This window comes from Anomaloglossus baeobatrachus, chromosome 9, assembly GCF_048569485.1.
Source record: "Anomaloglossus baeobatrachus isolate aAnoBae1 chromosome 9, aAnoBae1.hap1, whole genome shotgun sequence".
In the NCBI taxonomy this organism is placed as follows: domain Eukaryota; kingdom Metazoa; phylum Chordata; class Amphibia; order Anura; family Aromobatidae; genus Anomaloglossus; species Anomaloglossus baeobatrachus.
Genome location: NC_134361.1, coordinates 137,095,774 through 137,115,599, shown reverse-complemented (window position 1 = coordinate 137,115,599; position 19,826 = coordinate 137,095,774).

The window sequence follows — 19,826 nt, the reverse complement described above, 5'->3', positions numbered from 1 at the left end:
AGCATAGTCCCGAATGCTATCCACAGCCCGTTGCCGGCACTGGTTAAAACTGCATCCTCAGCTCAGCTTCAGTCCGGGTCTCAAAGGCAGTCTGTAGCTTCTCAAAGATGGTGGCTACAGAGAGTCGGTCCCCCCTCGGACCAGGTATCCGCCTCCTGCTCAGCTGCACCGGTTAACTGGCCCAGCACTACCGCCGCACGTTGCTTATCAGTCAGGGGGTACAGTTCTAGCAACGAGTTAAGCTTTTTCCGGAAAACCTGTAAAGCATCAGGTTTCCCGTCATACTGCGGTAGCCAGGTAGCTCCGGGCGCATAGGGCAAGGAGAACGGCATCACCTGAGCGAGGCGCGGACGGGGCCTGGGCAGGCGCAATTCCCATCCGCGGGTGCCACGGCGGGCTGCGACCACCGCTCCTCCAGCGGCTCCGTCGGGCGCAGACATCTTGTTTCCGTCCCCCTTAGCCTCTTTACGGCCCCTCCCTCTATCGGGGCAGGGTTTTGGCCTTCGCGCCTCTACTACTCGAGAAGACGCTCGAGCGGGGAACTTTTCGCGCCAAAGTCGGATACCTCCGGCGGTCACCAAGGCGCACCTCTACCCAACGGCAGAGCGGTAAGATCCTGTTCGTGACGCCCAGTTGTCGCGGGCGGAGAAGGGGACGCCGCGCTCTCCCTTCTGCTCGGGTCCGGCTGCCGCGGCTGCTTGCGGCCTGCCGCTGCTCGGTGGCTCAAGCGATGGGCCGGATCCCGGGGACCTCGAGCGGCGCTCCTCGCCCGTGAGTGAAAAGGGGAATTGGTGTTTTGGGATAGTTTATTGTCCGTGACGCCACCCACGGTTGTGGTGATTTGTTAACACCACCGCTGCTCTGTATGGGGAGCCCGGGAGTGTTAGTATGGAGCAGCCAGTTGTTGATGTGCCCCTCCGTGTGGTAGGGGTTGTGGTGCTCCCGGGGCCCGGTGATGGGATTGGGATGTGTGGACAGGTGGGGATGGGGCCTGTGGAGGTGCAGGGGCGCAAGGGACAGCGCTGTGCCGCACGGGCACGGAGGTACTCACTCAGCCAGTAAACACGACACAGTCCTTGGTAAACAAACGGCTGGTTGGACGGGGTCCCTCGGACGGTTCACGGTGCTGATGTTACCTGCAGGTTAGCGGTGACGGTCTCTTCCCCTGCACCTATGAAAAGTCTCTTTGGTAGCGATGGGTTCCCACCGGTTTACCCGCTCCCCGGCTTTAATCTGGGCCGGAGGAGCCCCTCTCTTGCCCGCAGGCGCTTGGCCCTGGGAAACTGGTGCCCTGGCGGTGGTCTCCCCTTCACGGTCGGGCTGTTGCCTTCAATCGGGACTTGGTTGTTAGGAGACAGAGGTCCCCTTCACTGACGGATTTGGCAAATTATGGTGACTCCTAGCCTTGCCGGGATCCGAAAGGCCCCTGCCCTGGTGCTGACTGTTCTTCGTATAATGCTCCGGTACCGCCGGGGTCACCACCCGTCTGCGGTCCTTCCAGCAACCTCCAAACAGTCCCCCTGCAGACTATCACCGCCGTCTGCTGACCTTGCTGTAGCAGTCCGGGGCACACAGCCGGACCAACTTCAGGCTTTACTACTCTCACTTCAGCTTTTCTCTTTAGCTCCACTACCACTTCACCTCCTTCTACTTCCTCTAACTTTTCTTAGCTGCCTGGTTCTGCCCGCCTCCTGGGCTGTGAACTCCTCGGTGGGCGGAGCCAACTGCCTGGCCCCACCCCCTGGTGTGGACATCAGCCACTGGAGGAAGGCAACAAGGGTTTTGGTAGCTTAGGTGTACCTGCAGGGAATGTGGGGTGCATGTGGTGTTGTGACCTGTGCCCAGGACGTCACACCAGCACATCCCCTAATTGGAGGGTGCTTTAAATACATAGTGCCTCTCAGTTATAGACTGAGAGGCATTTCTGGAAAATAAAAGCGCAGGCCCTAAGAACACTCCCAGAAGACCTGAGCTATGTTCAAAGGCCTCCAGAGGGGGAGAAAGCAGGAGCACATTGTGGACGGCCATGGAGTGCAGGGGAGGATGCAGCATGTCTGGCGGCGTGAGTGAGTTGGTGTCCCACACTACAAACATGATGGGCACTATTGGCACCTTATGAATATTATTGACTATAAATGAGTCAGGATTTTCTCATACTGTTTATCATATATTATTCCTCTGCTATTTTTGTACAATGAAAATGAAGAAATCTGCACAGAAGATGAAAGATATGAACCCAGCTATACAGAAGTAGACGAATTTGTCGAGATTTGCTTCTCTTTTCAGTCAGAGCATTTTTAGGTTCGATGTCAATGTGCGTCAACGTCAATGTAGAATAAATATAAATGCACTTACATTTTGTATTTTATATGATAAAAACACAACTTAGTATAAGGTGGCGGGGTGAATATCTTACTGTACATCTAACAGCCCAAATGTTGATTTTGCTGAGCTTTTCTTTTAGTTGAAGGAGCTAAAGATTTGATACATAATTGACAGTATTCTCTTTCCGTATACTTTGATGTAGTGATTTTCACTTAGAGCGCTCAAGGCCTGTTGGGAATCCTTAGTGTTATTCATTTGCACAGGTAATGCTGTAAGGTTGAACATTTGCTGTGCTGGCAAACGAGCGAACACGCACATAAAAATTTTACATCACAGCTTCCGCTCACTTTTCTTGCTGCTGTCACCTCCATGGAAAAGGGACGGAAAATAATTGGGGAAGAAAAACAAAAGGTTTTCTTCCCTGGCACATATGAAGCGAAGACATGTGTAATTAATTAAACCATACAGGAGAAGAAAAACCTCAATTTTCTCCCAGGCTTTGAATTATGACTGGGGGTGAAAGAGAGCCAGAGCAAGGGGTGTAATTAATCACACAGAGGTGAGAGGGCTTTGCATTTCTTCTGCATACGTACTTCCTGTATGCCAGAGAAATCCTGCAATGAGCAATTAGTCCTGTCACTTTTTGAAGGGGAAATTAAATTTCTATTGAGTTTGTGGAGAGGAGGTAGCAGAATACGGCGTTGCGACGAAAAGCAAGAGATAGCTGAATTCACTGTAATGAGCAGTTATGAATTAACAAAAAATGACCAAAAGTGTGATGCAATGTTCTGCACAGTCCCTCTGGGAGGTGTGATACATGAGGAGAAGCGGGCAGTATTCTGACTATAGAGATAGCACGATAATATGGAACTGAGACTGAGTCATTCTGCTTCTGGGAGTGTATACTCTCTGCTACATAGTGAATTTCAATTAAATGGAGGTTTAATATAGGATGAATTGAAAATTGTCGTATCATCTGATTTTTCCTATTTAAGAACATCCAGCAACCTCCATTTCATCTTCTCCACCACCACAGTCCCTATCATCTGGGTGCAGCTTGGCATCTCCCGGCAACCTCCGTTCTATCTTCTCCACCATCACAGTCCTTATGACCCGGGAGGAGCTGGCATCTCCCGGCAACCTCCGTTCCATCTTCTCCACCATCACAGTCCTTATTATCAAGGAGGAGCTGGCATCTGCCGGCAACCTCCATTCTGTCTTCTCCACCACCACAGTCCCTATTATCCGGGTGCAGCTGGCATCACCCGTCAACCTCCATTCCGTCTTCTTCACCACCACATTCCATATCACCTGGGTGAAGCTTGGCATCTCCTGGCAACCTCCATTCTGTCTTCTCCACCACTACAGTCCCTATCACCTGGGTGCAGATTGGCATCTCCTGGTAACTTCTGTACCGCCCCGCGCTCGGCCTGCACCTCTCAATACGGGGTGTCTGCTTACCCGGGGTCTCGTGGTGCGGGGGTCTGGCCCAGCCGGAGCTCCCCGGTGTCGGCAACGACCAACACCCTCCGTGGGGAACCCTGCTGTATCGCGGCCAGCTCTGCTGCCTCGCAGCGGCCACCCTGCAAGGCCTAAGCCGAGGCCTGCGACCCGGGAACGACCAGCCTCACCTACTGGGCCTTCTTCCGGGCAGCGCCCAACTCCTCCTTGGCCGGACGGACTGCCGGGGCCGGGGTGTCTTCAGGCGCAGCTTCCTCCGGGACCGGCGGGACCACATCAGGAACGTGCACCTTCCGGGAATGGTCCTTCCAGGGCAGCGGGGTCGGTGCTGGCCGATCATGTGGCCGTCCGCGGGCCGCCTCTGCTGGTGGATCCTCGCGGGTGTCTGGGACAGACTCCGCCACCGATGTCGGGGGTGGCGAACCGAGTGGAGAGGCAGTGGAAACCAATACGGGCGGTGGGAGAGGCAGCATGGAAGGCAGGAGATGACCAGGTCCCTCAGCCGCAGCGGCCAGTCCCTCTTGGACACAGGGGCATGGGTCCGTGTACTTTTCCCTCCAAAGCTGCCACCACTTCACATGCCCGCACGGTGGCGGCTATCCCCTCCATCTCGGCCGCCCAGGAGGAAATGCACCTGCGCTTGGAGATGGCAGCTCATCTGTGCAGTCCGGGCTTCTACCCACACCGCTGTTCCAGGCGCGGGCTCCGGGATCTCGGGCTTGCCAGACGGGGCAGACATGGTGCACACTCGGGGTCCAGGAACACAACGGGTAGCAGGGTCCTGGAGTCCCTGCCTTTTATCCACTCGGTCACATGGCACGGGATCTTCACCCACCCCCCCTTGGTCTTTTCGGGGCACTCCGCTTTCCTTCTGTTCAGCTTCACTTTTCAGCCGCACCAACTTCTGCACCGCTCTTTTCCCAGGGGGTGGGGCTTCAACTCTCACGCTCTTTTTGTGGGGAAGACGGGCCTGGCGGGAAACTTCGCGCCAAGGGATAGTGACAAGATGGCGGATTCTGAAATTTTTAAACGGGTCACCGCTGACTTCTGCTTCAAGGCGCACTTCCACCGGTAAGTGGATGGGTTCAATCCTGTTTGTGATGCCAGAAGAGTCAATGTGTACCGCCCCATGCTCGGCCGCAGCCGAGCCGCTCAGATCCGGGATCGTTTAGTGGGTGGCTCGAGCGCCTCTGGACCCGGGGGTCACGTCGATCTGATGGGAAGCTGGCGCTATGGTGGGGAAGGTTCACAACCGAGGCTGTGGCGTTTAGGGATGTAAGTTCGTGACGCCACCCACGGGTTGTGGTGAATGTGGACACCACCGCTGCCGTTAACTAGGCTCCCGGGGACGGTGTTATGCAGCCTGGTGTTGACCCCTCCGTGGGCAGGGGGTGATGGTCCCAGGTCCGATGGTTGTGAGGTGCGGACAAGATAGTGTGGTGCGGTGCGTGGCCCGAGGGCACTGTTGTACTCACTATGACAGATACACCGGAGTCTCTTGTAACCCAAAAAGGATGGTGGTCGGTGCCCGCAGCCAGCTGCGCTTTGCCCCTTTCTCAGGTTGGTGGTTCCCGTCTTTCTCCTGCACCTCTGTGGTAGAACTTGACTGCCTATGCTTCAGCAACGGTAGCCTGCTCCCCGGCTTGATGTGTTTCAGGGAACCCGTTTGCCCGCAGGCGCTGGCCCATGGGATCTATCTGCCTGTGCGGTGGCTTTCTATCCCCCTCGGTGGGCTGTTGCCGTCTTTCAGGTCTTGGGACGGGAAAGGACCTAAGGTTCAGACCTCAATCAATGAATTCGATATGGTCCAGTGGCTTCTCGACCTCGTTCTGGGTCTGAGTACCCCACCTGCTGCTCCGGTTTCCAGTTGGCTCCCCGGTTCGGTACAGACGGGCCACTACCCTGTCCCGGTCCCTTACGGTTCCACCAGCCGTCTTCCCAGCTCCTGCCTTTTAGGTTGGCTGGTTACACCTTTTTAGGGGCTGGCGTTTGTGCAGGGGGTCTACCTGTCACTGCAAATGGAAGGAAAAGATCCAGCACAAATTCCTTATCGATAAAAAGTTTTTCTTATTCTTTATGGAAGTATTAAAAGCAAAACCAAAAGGGAGACCGAAGATTGGAAACATACATTAAAGCATGGGTGCTCTTAACACGTTTCGGACTTTAAATAAAAACAAACTAAGTCCTTAGAAAAACTTTTTAATCGATAAGGAATTTGTGCTGGATCCTTTCCTTCCATTTTGCTGTTGCTTATCCTATGCTGGCGTGGACCTACCAGCGGACCCTTGCACCCTAAGGATTTGAGCAGTTTGGCTGGCAGGTGAGCTGAATCTTTTTTTCTCTCTATTATCTACCTGTCACTACCTGGCTAGTCCACGGCGTCACACTTCCATTCTGTCTTCTCCACCACTACAGGCCCTATCACCTGGGTGCAGCTTGGCATCTCCCGGCAACCTCTGTTCCATCTTCTGCGCCACCACAGTCCCTGTCATCTGAGTGCAGCTTGGCATCTCCCGAAAACCTCCATTTCGTTTGTGCCATCCAAATGTCCCCCCCCTGCAAAAGTAATTGTGAGGTTAGTTCCACTTGAGTCACTGTTCCGTAAAATAAATCTCTCTCTCACTTTTCTGGAACAGGGACTCGAGCAGAACTAACCGCGGAGTTACTTTGGGCTGTGGGAAGATTTGGACTGAAAGACAATAGTTATTCTGAGGGTTCATGGCCATGGCTGTTTGTCCTCCATGCACTTAAACCCATACAGGGGTTTTTCACCTTCAGGTATTTTTTTTTATTTAAGCATATCCTTGTATTTGAGGATAAAATATAGTTTTTGCAATTGTGTTTCATTAAAATGTTTGGCTTACACAGGCTTTTTGATTTTCAGTATATACAACCTTGATGTGGTCTGTAGTCATACAGCTAAGAGAAGGTCACGAAAAAAAAAATAGAATTACAAACTCTGTGTTTTATTATCATAGCGGGCTGACTGATGGATGTTCAATTAACTCATTTGTCAGCCAGGAATAGATACTATAGCACAGAAGATACAGAATACAAATAATGCAAAATTTTAATTAAGCCCTTTAAAAATGAAATATTTATTTTTAGCCCCAATTACTTTTACCTAAGTAAAAATAAAATGCCCTCAAAGGTAAATCACTGCTTTATTTTCTTATTCCTTTAAAAAAAAAAAAAAACATTGTACAGTATTTGATCATTTTCTTAAACTTGGACATATTCACAAACTCTATCACTAGATATGAACTGTTCCTTCCTGAAAGTTCTGGACCAGTGTGTATTATTTATTTTATATAGGTAAATAGACAATACAGAACAATTGTTCTTATTTCTGTATCTGACCATCAAAGAAGAAAGCTGGAATCTAGTTGTATAGCACAGGCAACCTTTCCACTTTTCTCTTACACTAGCACAGGGAAATAAAACCCCTCACTGTACTTCAAGGAAGGCAATTAGATTTTGCAACCAGACATTTTTACATCGGTCCATTCAATTTGTCTAGTCCTCCTGCTTCTTTTCTCACTTTTCTTATAGTACAAAAATTCTGAGGAAATATGACCACAAAACTGACCCAAAAATTCCTAAAGCATCAGTTTTATGTATAAATTAGTGATGTGTGAACGTGCTTGGCATTACTGCTTACGCGATTGAGCATTACTGTGCCCGAGACACTTGATCCTCAATTGAGTATTCTGCTCCTTGGGCGCGGTGCTCAAGTCTCCACCCTGCATGTTTCCCGACTTTTTCTCAGCCAGTAAACATGCAGCTATTGCCTATAACGGTAATGCTGCAGCCATGTTGGCTACTGACATTAATGTGATTAGTTGGTTGCATTGCATCATTGGGTCTATTTAAGTTCCAGAGACGCCATGTGTTATAACGTGACAGTTCCTGCTGGTACAACAGTAAACAAATAATCCTTTTGGGGGCTAATTGAAATCTATTCTATTCTCTAATAATACTGCTTTTATTCTGCATTTAGTGTAGAGTGAGCTTCTGCAGTAGGCATAGTGTATTAGAAGCATGTAAGCAGGAATTCTAGCCTTACACACTGTGCTGCTGATACCTAAAATACTTAATTAATTTTCAAATAATACCACTTCTATTCTGCATTTAGTAAAGCGTGAACTGCTGGAGTAGGCATAGTGTATTAGAGGCATGTCGGCAGGGATTCTAACTTTATAGACCATGCTGCTGCTAGCTAAAAAAATCAATTCTATACTCTAATAATACAGCTCTTAGCTGCATTTAGTGTAGGACAAGCTGCTGGAGTAACTAAATCAAAACTTGGCACTCAGAGCCTCAGTGAAATTGAGGTATATTTCATAAAGTGCTTGCAATCCAGAAAAGACGTTTCAGTCTGCCTTAGACCTTCATTAGTATTAGAAGTAATATAGAAATATATACAAATCAATCAAACATATCACACATATTATGAAAAAAAATAAAGTAAAATAGAAGACTGCAGAACTGAGAATTGGTACATGTCTTCAAACGTAGCATTCAAAATGAGAAAAAAATTAAGCAGCGGATATTAATCCGTGCTTCAAAATGGGAATATATAGATTAGCAAAACAAAAGAGAGGTAATTGACACATAGAAATATATGAGACCCCGCAAGTAGAGATGAGCGGACTGAAATTTGGTTCAGTGGGAATTTAAATAAAATTCAGTTCAGGACCAGGACTTGACCTGAACCCCAATACAAGTCACTGATTGGGCAGTTTGGGTCTCCGCCCACAAGGAGCCACCCATAAACATAACACTTCCAGGGGAAGGTGGGCGATGTTTTTCCATTTTTTTTTTTAGTGCGCACTACATCCAGTAACATTGTTGTTACCCCTAGTGTGAGCCATTCAGACACTACTAGTGGCTCGATCTGGGCTGAGCACTGAGTGTTCCAGAACATAACGATGATCGCTCGTAGTGGTTAGTTTACGTTAAGCACCCGAGCTCCAAACTTGAACACTGTTTTTGAATAAAGTCTGTGTCCGGTATGAACACTGAACACTGAACTTTGGGTTCGCTAATTTCTATCCACAAGTGCTGTCTGTCAGCAGAGAAAAGCCAGGAAATGACAGTAAGACAATTTTACTTTTTATGACATGTGCCAATTCTCAGCTTTATGTTTTTCTATTTTATTTTATTTTATTTTTTCATGATATGTTTGATTGATTTGTATATATTTATATTTTATTTTCAATACTGAGGAAGGTCCAAGGTGGACCAAAAGGTCTTCTCTGAGATGCAAGCACTTTATTAATTAAATTTCAATTTCACTGAGATGCTGAGTGCCAAGTTTTTATTTAGGTAATTATGGGATAGGAGCTCTCTTGAGCACCACCACCTACAGAAGTGCCACGGCACTTAGTGCATCCATCAATCTGCTGGAGTAGCCATGGTTCATTAGAGGCAGGGTTTGTAGCCTTATATAGTGTGCCGCTGCTTATAGCTAAAAAATCAATTCTATTCTCTAATAATACTGCTCTTAGTTTGCTATTAATTTTGGCTTGAGATTCTGCAGTAGGGATCGTGAATTAAAGGCTATTAGACAGTCATTCAAGCCTTCCACAGCAAGCTGCTGATACTTAAAAAAAATTATCTATTCTCTAATAACATCTCTCTTATTCTTCATTTAGAATAAAATGAGCTTCTGGAGTAGGCATAGTGTATTAGAGGCATGTAGGCAGGGATTCTAACCTTACAGACTGTGCTGCAGTTGCTGCTATCTAAAAAAAAAAAAATTCTATTCTCTAATAATAATGCTCTTATTTTGCAATTAGTGTCAGTCAGATTCTAGAGTAGGGATTTTGTATAACGGTCCTGTAGTCAGGGATTGTAGACTTACACAGTGTGTTGCTTCTAACTTAAAAAAAAAAATCTATTTTCTAATAATACAACTCTTAGTTTGCAATTAGGTGAGATTCTGGAGTAGGGATCATGTATTACGGCCCTGTAGTCATTAATTGTAAATATACAGTATATTGTAAAAATATATTCTTTTCTCTATTAATATTGCTTTTAACTGCATACATAATTAAAATATGTTCAAGGCCTGCAGTAAGAGACGTGGAAGTGGACGTCCCCCTGATGGTGGTGCATGCAGAGGCCGTGAAGGTAAACCAGGGCAAACTGCGCCTGCTGCGAAAGCATAGCAAAGACACTTATCATCTAGGCCTAGCTTCCTGGCTCACTTTGCAGGGGGGAGGGGGACACCACAGTGTAAAGCTGGGTTTACACACTGCAACATCTCAAACGACATCGCTGTAACGTCACCGGTTTTGTGACACAATAGCGATGTTGTTTGCGATGTTGCAGTGTGTGAAACCTATCAGCGACCCGGCCCCTGCTGTGAAGTTGTAATCGTTACAAATCGTTCAGGACCATTCCTAGGTCCTTTGTTTCCAGCTGTGCAGCAAGCATCGCTGGAAAGTTTCAGTGTGTGAAAGACTTTGCAGAGACTTTGTTAGCAACTTCCCTTTCAAAAGGCTGCTTATCAACGTCCCCAACAACCAGCTAGGTCGCTCTGCAGGTCCGGATTGCTGTTGAGTTGTTGGCCAGGTTTGCCTGTTTGACAGCTCACCAGAGACTTAGCAGAGACTTAGGGAGGTCGCTGTTACGTCACAAAACCGGTGACGTTACAGCGATGTCCTTTGCGATGTTGCAGTGTGTAAACCCAGCTTAAGCCAGAACAGTGCGAGTAGTGGACTGGATTGCAGATAATGCTTCCAGTCTGATTAACAGCACCACACTGTCTTCCACGTAGTCCAGTCTAACTAGTCAAAGTCAGGACCACATAATTCTCACGCTGATCCTTCTTCCTTTCACCATGGCGAGTTTAAGGAGACAAGTTACCCCACATTTGGACACTTTGAGTAGCTCTTTATATTTTCATTCTCATCCATGGATGGGTCTTCATAATCATTGAGGAGCTCCCGCATGGGGTCCCATCATAGGTCCAGAAGTCATTTTGGACCCTCTACAGACCCTTCAGGCCCTGCTGGAGGCAGCCAGTCTGTTCCGGTCCCTCCAGTTTGCCAGCTTAGCAAGGCATTGGTGAGTACCATTATACGATAGCATATGGGAATAATACTGCTATGATACTGGTTCTTAAAGCTCTGGTTAGTCAGTTCTCTGCTCTGCAATGAGCAAAGTTAAAGTTAACCCTTTTTAACTGGATCAAAACCCCACTTGTACAGTATCCCAGAAATATTCACCTCCGTTTCACCCTGGCATACATAAGGATGCCTTTTTCAGAGGTATTTCCTTTGTTCTCATTTAGATGATGAGACAATCAGTAAAATTTGGGCCAGTGATTATATTGATATTTGGTCTCTGTCTGTTGTCTACAGACAAGCACACGGTCGACAAAGAGCCCCGTGTTGGCGATAAACCTTTTGATCATAAGACACAAGTTGCTAGGTCCATGAATAATTGGCTCCAGGCTTTTGCCGTTATGGGTTGTATAATGGGTCTAAAACATCCTGAATATTGTTCTGAGATGTTTATTTACGTTGATTCTATTTATAATTCATATAAAGCTTATGGAAGCAGTGCATGGTGAAAGTATGAGCAAAAATTTAGCAGACGTCTTGCTTTGCAGCCCCAGTTAGACAGGGGAGTAAAGGCCACTGACACTTGCTTTGTCTTATTCTAATACAAAAAATGTCATTCAACTGCCTCTGGTTCCAATGCTAACACAGGATCAGTGGTCGTTCGTAGACCTGGCTCGTGCTGGATGTTTAACGAAGGCCACTGTTGTTTTTGACTCTGCAATTACAAGCATGAGTGTTCTGTCTGCGGGAACCCACATGCAGCAGTTAAATCTCCCCGACCCTCTACAATATTGCCGTCCAAGCCCCCTACTCAAGGTGAGCGTATCTGCAATGGGGCCGTGGCTGTGGCGCAAGTTGTACCCCAATAAGGAGGCGGAGTCCTAATTATGTATTGGCTTTACCTTTGATTTCTTTATTCCTTTCAATGTTTCTAAACATTTTCATTTCATTTAAAATCTGCCAGAGATTCCCCTCAGGTCCTTCATGACAAGTTGCAGAAAGAAGTTTTTTTGGACAAAATAGTGGGCCTTTTCTCAATAACTCCCTTTTATAATTTGTGCGTTTCCCCATTGAGAATGGTGCCAAAAAAGGAGACTGTTAAGTTTTGTTTAATTTATCATCTTACTTATCCAAAAGGATCTTCAGTAAATGACAGGATTCATTTGACAAGGCTGTCTCCTTGGTTCGAGATGCTTGCCCTGGGGGTTTAATTGCAAAGTCCGACATTGAGTAGGCTTTTTCCCTGTTGCTGATTCATCCTGATTGTCATCACTTTTTTAAGCTTTTTTGCAGATGGTGTTTATTATTATGGCACCTGCCTCCTGATGGGCTGCTCTATTTCTTGTTATTATTTTGAGCTTTTCAATTCCTTTTTGGAATGGGTAAGGCAAAAAACAGGGGTTTGTTCTGTCATCCGTTACCCCAATAATTTTCTTTTTTGTGGCCCTCAAAGTTCAAGGTGTTGCCAAATTCTGTTGGATTCTTTCTGCTCCATAATGGCATATTTTGAGGTTCCCATATCCAATGAAAAAACCATAGGCCCCGTGACTTCATTATCTTTCATGGGTATTGCAATAGATTCTATTGTCATGGTTTTCCATCTTCCCCAGGACAACATTGGATAACTGCTGTATCTAATTCAGGGCTTTTGTATTACCCTCCATCAGATGAAGTCTTTGTTAGGTTTTCTTGTTGTCCCGCCTTCCTCATCACAGTGTTCAAATAATCCCTTCCCTTCGTTCTGACCTATTGTCTTGAAGGAGTTTCTGTTTTCCTATATTTGTCGAACCTATTTTCAGTCTCCGGAAGTAACAAAGAAATATTTATTTTTTTCTGATGCAGTGGGATCCTCATTCTTTGACGTTATTTTTTCGACCAATGGTGTGCCGAACCATGACCTGAGTGTTGGCTTAAGGCTGGTTTCACACTACGTCTTTTTAACATCCGTTGAAAACGTTTTTTTAGCGGAAGTACGGATCCAGTGCAAATGCGTTTTCATTTCAATGCATTTGCAATGGACTCGCGTCCACCTGCGTTCACCTGCGTTTGCGTGCGTTATAGTGCGGATCCGGTGACTTGCAGTTTTTTAACATGTTTCAAAAACGCTACTTGTAGCGTTTTTGAGCTGCGTCAAAATACTGCAAGTCACCGGATCCGCACTATAACGCACGCGAACGCAGGTGAACGCTGGCGTGCTGATAGACAGGATCCTGCTTTTGTACTGAGCATGCCCAGAAAGTACTGAGCATGCCCAGAACCAGTCTCGCGTGATCTGTCTCTCTCTCCTCCTCCCTCCCTCACCGTCTCTCTCTCTATCTGTCTTTCCCCCTTCCTCCCTCCCTCCCTCTCCCCCACCTGAGAGCTGCGGACACTCGTAACCAAGGTAAATATCGCGTAACCACTTATCTTAGTTACCCGATGTTTACGTTGGTTACGCGTGCAGGCAGCCATGCTCCTAGCAGCTGCAGACACTCGTAACCAAGATAAATATCGGGTATCCAAGGCCGATGTTTACCTTGGTTACCAGCGTCTGCAGCTGTCAGAAGCCTCCTCCCAGTCTAGTTCCCCTCACTCCCGATCACATGACTCCAATGCCCGCCCCTAAACATCCAGTGCAGGATCCTGCAAAATAACATATGCGTTTGCATACGTTATTTGCTGTAAAAGCAGGATCCGTACTTCCGCTAAAAAAACGTTTTCAGCGGATGTTAAAAAGACGTAGTGTGAAACCAGCCTTAGCTCTGCTGCCACAAAGAACATTACACTGTTTAAGCTCTTTCTCTTAGCTACTGCAGGTTCCTTTTGGGGTCTGAAACAGCGCGATATAAAAATCTGTTTCTGATCAGGCAACATGAGCATAGTTCATGCGATTAACTCCTTCACCCCCGCTCACTAAAACACCCTAAAGACCGAGCCATTTTTTGCAATTCTGACCAGTGTCACTTTTGCATGTTATAATTCTGCAACGCTTCAGCAGATCCCGGTGATTCTGAGATTGTTTTTTTCATGACATGTTGTACTTCATGATAGTGGTAAATTTATGCCAATATTGTTTGCGTTTATTTGTGAAAATGTCGGAAATGTGGAGAAAATTTTGAAAATTTTCAATTTCCAAACTTTGAAATTTTATGCCCATAAATCCAAGAAATATGTAACACAAAATAGTTACTAAATAACATTTCCCACATGTCTACTTTAAATCAGTGTAATTATTGAAACAAAATTATTTTATTAGATAGTTAGAAGGGGTCAAAGTTCATCAGCAATTTCTCATTTTTCCAACAAAATTTACAAAACCATTTTTTAAGGGACCACATCACATTTGAAGTGACTTTGAGAGGCCTAGGTGACAGAAAATACCCAAAAGTGACACCATTCTAAAAATTGCACTACTCACACTGCTCAAAACCACATCCAAGAAGTTTATTAACCCTTTAGGTGCTTCACAGGAACCAAAGCAATGTGGAAAGAAAAAATGAAAATGTTACTTTAGCCATAAAATTTAGCTTTTTCACAAGGATATCAGGAAAAAATGCACCATAAAATGTATGTGGTGGAAATTAGACAATTAGGAGAAGCCATGGGGAAGGGGGGCTGGAGAGATCGGAGGAGGGGCAGTACTTATGGGCTGCGCGGCGGCGATTGGCCAGTGCAGTGGAGATCAGGCAGCAGCGGCAGCGGCATGGAACTACAAGTCCCAGCAGGAGCATGGCTCAGAATGGCTGGTGGAGGGTTCTGCAGCCTTGGGACAGCTGTGACCAGCAGGACGACCCTCCTCCCCTGCATGCTGATTGGAGCAATTGCGCGTCATAGCATAATTGTGCTAATCAGTGCTGCAGGAAGATGGGGGGTGGCACCGTGTTTGCTGGCCTCCAGTCAATGATTGGTGCTCCTGGAACACCGATCATAGCTGGATCGCACTATTTTAGGCATTTATTTTGTGGGAAACAGGGTGATGATTGCTATGATTAGCGGTTCAGATTTGAACAGCCAATCACAATAATCGTGGATGGGGGTGGCGATGCCTGGCATCAAGCAATGGTCCCCTGCTGTAAAAAACAGCTGTTGCTATGGCCTGGCAATCAAATTAGTTTAGGCAGTAAAGTTACTTCCCTGGTTGTTAAGTCACGTAAAAATAGGACGTAACTTTACTGCCCGCAGTCGTGAAGGGGTTAATCATTTAGCATGCGCTTCTCTTTCGGTGATTAAGTTAATCAGGTTCTTAGTTTTAAAATGTGTGGTTTTTAATATCCAGTTTTGGGCTTGCCATGTACCTGATTTTAATAACACTATTGCACTCTCTTTTGTTGATTGTCAGAAATTCAAAGAACTGTGCCCCAATTCCCAGTCAGTAGGCCATCTGTGCCAATCCTCTATGTGGGAAGTCGCGGAAGTCAGCTGATGCCCCTGGTGAGATACTTTGTTGCATAGTCGACATGGCTAGCAAATGGTAAGGCAAGGACCGAGTGGTTCAATTTTGTTGGTAATAAACCGGTATTGTCATCCAATTCCATTTGTGTAGAAGTTACATTGGATTATTTGCTTCATCTCTTCAATGCTGGTGTCAATGGGGCAGTTGCCCAAACCCATCTTTCTCTCTTGGCCATCTATTTTCATCTTTTAGATTGGCCAGATGTTACCAGGACATTTTTCCTATCTCAGTCAATCAGGGGTTGGAAAAGAGGTTGGTCGGATTCAGGCGGGAGAGCAGATGTCCCATTTCTCTTAGTTTATTCCATCATTTTGATTATTAATAACACTTCCCTTTATTCCTCCTCTTTTGACTCTGCCCCTTAAGCAGCAGCTTTTGGCCTTGGGTGCTTTGGTGCTTTCGAATTAGTGAGCTGGTTTCTTTGTCTAAAGGTAAACCTGGAGGTTCACGTCATGATGATGTCTCTTTTTGTGATTGGGGTTTTTGAATTCATATTCGCAGATCAAAAACTGATCCAGCCAGAGTACGGTCATGGGTTCCTTTATATACTATCTGAGATCCCATTTACCCCTTAGACTTGTTAATACTTACCTGTCCTTGTATTACTCCTTTTCCTCTCATGAGGACGGTTCTACCCCTCACTCGTTTTCAATTTTTATTTATGCTTTGGAAGTGTTTTACTGGGTCTCCACCCTAGAGAATTTGGAACTTGTTCCTTCAGAATTGGTGCAGCAATGGAAGCTGCTCATGCCTGCCTGTTTAACTCGGAGATTCAGAGCATCGGATGATGGTGTTCTTCCTGCTTCACTTATTGCTTTTTTTAACATGTCATTTCTTTTAGGTGCTATACCAGTGGTTTGGATTTTGAGCCGCTCCTATGTCTTCTGAGCTTTTCAAAGAGCTGAATGTTGCCTTGGAGGAAGAGGACTGGGCTTCTGTGGAGTCGTTTTTTTGAGAGGTGTCAGAGGATTGAGTTGGCCTCAGGTCTTGCCGTAAATAGTTTAAATATCGCGACTGGTTTCATCCCCATTTATTCTAGTTATTCATGCAGGTGGAAATGACCTTTGCTTTTTCTGCCTTACTGAATTGCTGACTAAGATGCACTCTGACATCGATAAATTTCATGGTTTCTTTTCAGAGCTCGTCTTGGTCTGGTTGGAAGCCATTCAATAGGCACACAGGAGACAGCTGCTGTTATGTGTTCTTGACTCACTTTGAATGCCCAGATGTTCCGCTTCATCCGGTTCAAAACGAGGGTGGTAATTAGACATTGACAGCTTTAGGGTGATAATGCTGGCCTTATGTTATCGGATTGGGTGCATTTGAATGATATTGATCTTGATATTTTTCTTTCAGGATTGCAGGACAGTATTGAACAAGCTTTGCTTCTCATGGGTGGCAGTCGGAGCACAGTTTAGTTACTCTGCTCCTCATTGGTGGTCAAAATTACAATTTTATGGTCCTGCGTTTGCAGGTTTAGTACGCCGGGAATCTGGCTGCTGTTTACGTGTTGCACATTCAATTACTGTTGGCCGTTGGTGCCTTGTTTTCGACGGAGTTGTTTAAATGGATTATGGCTGTGACCGACCTCCATTTATTAAAGAGTTTTAGTTATACACTGGAGATCAAAATGAAGATGCCGTCAGACTAAGCGATGCTCCAGCGATCCCACCAGCGATCTGACCTGGCAGGATTGCTGGAGCATCGCTGCATGGTCGCTGATGAGCTGTCAAACAGGCAGATCTCCACAGCGATCAGAGATCAGCCACCAGCCACCAGCGACCCGTGTAACGACGCTGTGCTTCGTAACCATGGTACACATCGGGTTACTAAGCAAAGCGCTTTGCTTATAGTTACCCGATGTGTACCTTGGCTACGTGTGCAGGGAGCAGTGAACCGGCTTCCAAAAGCTGCGGCCGCTGGTAACCAAGGTAAATATCGGGTAACCAAGCAGAGCTCTTTGCTTGGTTACCCGATATTTACCTTGGTTACCAGCGTCCGCAGAAGCCGGCTCCCTGTTCCCTGCACATTCAGATCGTTGCTCTTTTGCTGTCACACACAGCGATGTGTGCTTCACAGCGGGAGAGCAACGACCAAAAAATGGTCCCAGACATTCAGCAACGACCGGCAACCTTACAGCAGGGGACAGGTCGTTGCTGGATGTCACACATAATGACATCGCTAGTAAGATCGCTGTTGCGTCACAAAAAAATGTGATTCAGTAGCGATGTTGCTAGCGATGTCGCTTAGTGAGACGTGGCCTTAAGAGAATAAAGTATGATTACTTGCTTTTTTCTGAAACCATGTAATCTACATTGATCAACGTTTGAAGGTTTTTTTTTAATGGGTACACCATGCCACTAGAACAGTGTTTTACAAAAGATCCAAAGTATATTACCAAAACCCCTTTATTTTGCCCAAAACGTGATGATCATAATTAGAGAACAAAGACTGTAGCACTGAGAAAAATTATAAGTACATTTTCTGAAGGTAACAACAGTCACCAAGCAGTAGGCATTGTACAGTTCTTTGCTTTGAATGACTTCAGAGCATCTGTGGCCACAGGACATCACTAGTCTCTCACATTGCTCTGGTATGATTTTGGCCCACTTTTCTTCCAATCTCTTCCACAGTTCTTTGACTGTTTGAGTTTTTTGACCAGGCATTTTCCAGAGATTTTCTATTGGGTTTAGATAAGGACTCTGGACTGGCCTTTTCATTGTTTCGATGTTTACTGTTTTAAGGAACTACTTTACCTGTTTTGCTGTGTGACAGGGGGCATGGTCCTCCTTGAAAATTGCCAGCTGATTGAGTGATGAATGGAAGTAAAGCCCGCTTTACACACTACAGTATATCTTATGATGTGTTGGCGGGGTCACGTCGTAAGTGACGCACATCCGGCATCGTAAGGTACATTGTAGTGTGTAACAGCTACGTGCGATTGCGAATGAACGGTAAAACGTTCATCGCACGCACATCGTTCATTCCTCATGAATTGAACGTCAGATTGTTCATCGTACCCGGGGTAGCACACATCGCAGTGTGTGACACCCCGGGAGCAATGAACAGATATTACCTGCGTCCTGCGACCCAGACAGAAATGCGGAAGGAAGGAGGTGGGCGGGATGTTTACATCCCGCTCATCTCCGTCCCTCCGCTTCTATTGGCCAGCTACCGCGTGACGTCGATGTGACGCCGAACATCCCTCCCACTCCAGGAAGTAGACGTCCGCCACCCACATCGAGGTCTTATGGATGGGTAAGTATGTGTGACGGGGGTTAATCGTTTGTGCGGCACATTCAACAAAATTGAACGTGCCGCACATACGATGGGGGCGGTTACGATCGCATACGAAATCATATGCGAAATCGTAACGTGTAAAGCAGGCTTAAGGAACCACTGGTTGTTAAAGAAGGTTCTGATAAACACTTGCATTCACTCTGCCATGTAAATGTATGAGAGGTCCAATGCCTGCTGCAGAAATCAGTCCCCAAACCATGAAACGTCCTCCACCACCTTTCACTGACTTCTTAACACACTTTGGATTGAGTTTTTCCCAGTTTGTCGATGAACATAAAATTTTCCATCAAGCCCAAATAAATTAAACTTGTTTTCATCACCAAAATGAACTGTAGAACACTTCTCCTCTGTCCATGCTCCTCACCAAAAGAGAGTCTAGCCTTTTGATTCTTTCTGGTATCGAGAGCTTTGGTCACTGCAGAGTGGGCTTTCAGTCCAAGCTCTTAACACTAGAAGTACTGAGGTAGTCATTTTGACTACTTTGCACCATGTATTTCTATATAGGTGTCACGAGTCCAGTAGTTCTAGTGTTAAACGTCATGACACTGTATGACGTGACAGATCTTTACCCTGTTCAGTGATGAACTGGCGAGCAATTCCAGCTGCGGTGCTGAAACGATTACCCTTGGAGATTCTCCTCTTTATATTGTCTTCTCTTGCATTTGTCTTTCAAGGGCAACCAGCCTTCTTGGGAGACTTGGAAGAGTTTGTAATGCTGTATAGATGCAATATTCTCGAAGCCACTGACTTGGAACAACCAACTTCTCTTGCTATTGCTGATCGGATCACCCCTTTGACCTTCATCTGAACAACCTGCTGCCAGAGGGTTTCAGTCACTTTGGAATGGCACACTCTTTTTGCAAACTCAGTGCAAACTGGAAGGTTAGGCTGCCAGTTAAATAGGGTTTGTCAGATAATTAAGGACATCAGAACCAGGTGTCAGAATAACACCAATAACTTGCAGGTATCTGAAAGTGTTTTCTAATTTTGATCCGTGTTCTTTTTCATTTATCTCATTTACATTTTTATGTGCTTTACAATAAATTCAATTTATGAAATAAGATTAAAATACTGCGAGTTTACTCATGTTAGGATATAATAACATAGGACTATCCAATGACCTTAATATTTAGGAAATTGTCTGTTGTTCCCTAATTTTGATCTCCAATGTATATATGTGTCTTATTGTTTTACTGTATAGTCCCATGGGAAGGGTGGTTGTAGATCTCCAGGTC